This window comes from Coenobita brevimanus, chromosome 33 (assembly GCF_032717465.1).
Source record: "Coenobita brevimanus isolate Jiangsu-jjx chromosome 33, ASM3271746v2, whole genome shotgun sequence".
NCBI classification, from domain to species: domain Eukaryota; kingdom Metazoa; phylum Arthropoda; class Malacostraca; order Decapoda; family Coenobitidae; genus Coenobita; species Coenobita brevimanus.
Genome location: NC_136986.1, coordinates 966,461 through 967,840, shown reverse-complemented (window position 1 = coordinate 967,840; position 1,380 = coordinate 966,461). Strand labels below are relative to the sequence as shown.

Below are 1,380 nucleotides of genomic sequence, written 5' to 3'. Positions count from 1 at the left end.
GGAGAGACAGACTGACAAATAAGGAAGTGAAGGATCGTTATGGTGTGGCTGTGGATGTGATAGGAAGCATTAGGAAAAACACGATGAGGTGTTTTGGCGATGTAGAGAGGATGGAGAGTGAGAGACTGGCGAGGAGAGTGTATGTGAGTGAGGTGGAGGGGGGAGAGGGAGGGGAAGGCCAAGGATGAGATGGAGGGATAGAATGGAGAGGTCTATGAGAGAGGGGGATGTAAGCTGGAAGCAAGGCAGTGAAATGGTGGGGGACAGGGTGACATGGAGGTGATTTGTTTGTGGCCACCCCTTACGTGATTAAGGCGTCTGGCAATGTATGTGTGTATATATATATATATATATATATATATATATATATATATGTATGTATATACACTGTATATACATACTGTATATATATATATATATATATATATATATATATATTATAGAGATGTGCAGGAATTTGAAAAAGTGAACAATGTTTTGCCAACGGCCATACCACGTTGAGTACACCGCTTCCCGTCCGATCAGCGAAGTTAAGCAACGTTGGGTCTGGTTAGTACTTGGATGGGTGACCGCCTGGGAACACCAGATGCTGTTGGCATCCCTACGTGTCAAGTGGGGTTGGTGGAGGATTAGTGCCCCTCCCTGTAAAACAATTAACTCTAAGCCATTGGCCACCCCGTCTGGGATACATGGCGTCTGGCAATGAATGAATGAAAAATGTTTTTAAATAACTCATTTAGGGCTACCTTTTCGAACCAGAGACATGCTTAAGGATAAAAAACAATTTGCTTAGAAATAAAACAAGGCGGGTGCCCATTTACCCCATGCGATGGGGCAACTGGGCACCCAGACCTTTTAATTACTGTATGAAGGTGCTCATTACTGTTGACTGCTACTAAATAACATAAACGGAATCATTCTCTTCCAATATTTTTTTTGCCCAATTTAAAGGAAAATTTGTTACATTCATCCGTCCATCATCCAATCCTACATTGCCCCATGAGAAGCGTAGAAGCCCGGGGCTAGGCAAGTTGGTCCTGACATTTAAGTTGAGAGTGACCAGCCTCACTCATCCCTGAGTGGCATTATGTGAGCAATAAACCCCAACCACCCCTAGGATATAAACCATCACCAGCTCAATCTGACTGGAGTGCCACAATTACCCACTGAACCACCAGGTACCAAAATTTGGTTATATAGATACCACCAAGCATAGTAAATGAATTCCTGGTGAACAGGAAACCATTAATGATAATAATTCCATTTAGGAAATTCCGTTCCAAAAACCCCAAAATAATGGAAAAAGTCCTGTTAATTGAGCGCATCATCGAGCCCATACCGGAAACACTCACCTGATCGGCGACACGCAGTGCTGTCACA

The 1,380-nt window shown here is 43.2% G+C and overlaps 1 non-coding gene across 1 annotated transcript; it reads left to right on the top strand.

The window, feature by feature from the left end:
* The first annotated feature begins 479 nt into the window (after nucleotides 1-479).
* On the top strand, nucleotides 480-598 carry LOC145395971 (5S ribosomal RNA). Its single transcript, XR_013896698.1, has one exon. It is a non-coding gene; the product is annotated as a 5S ribosomal RNA (ribosomal RNA).
* The last annotated feature ends 782 nt before the right edge of the window (nucleotides 599-1,380 follow it).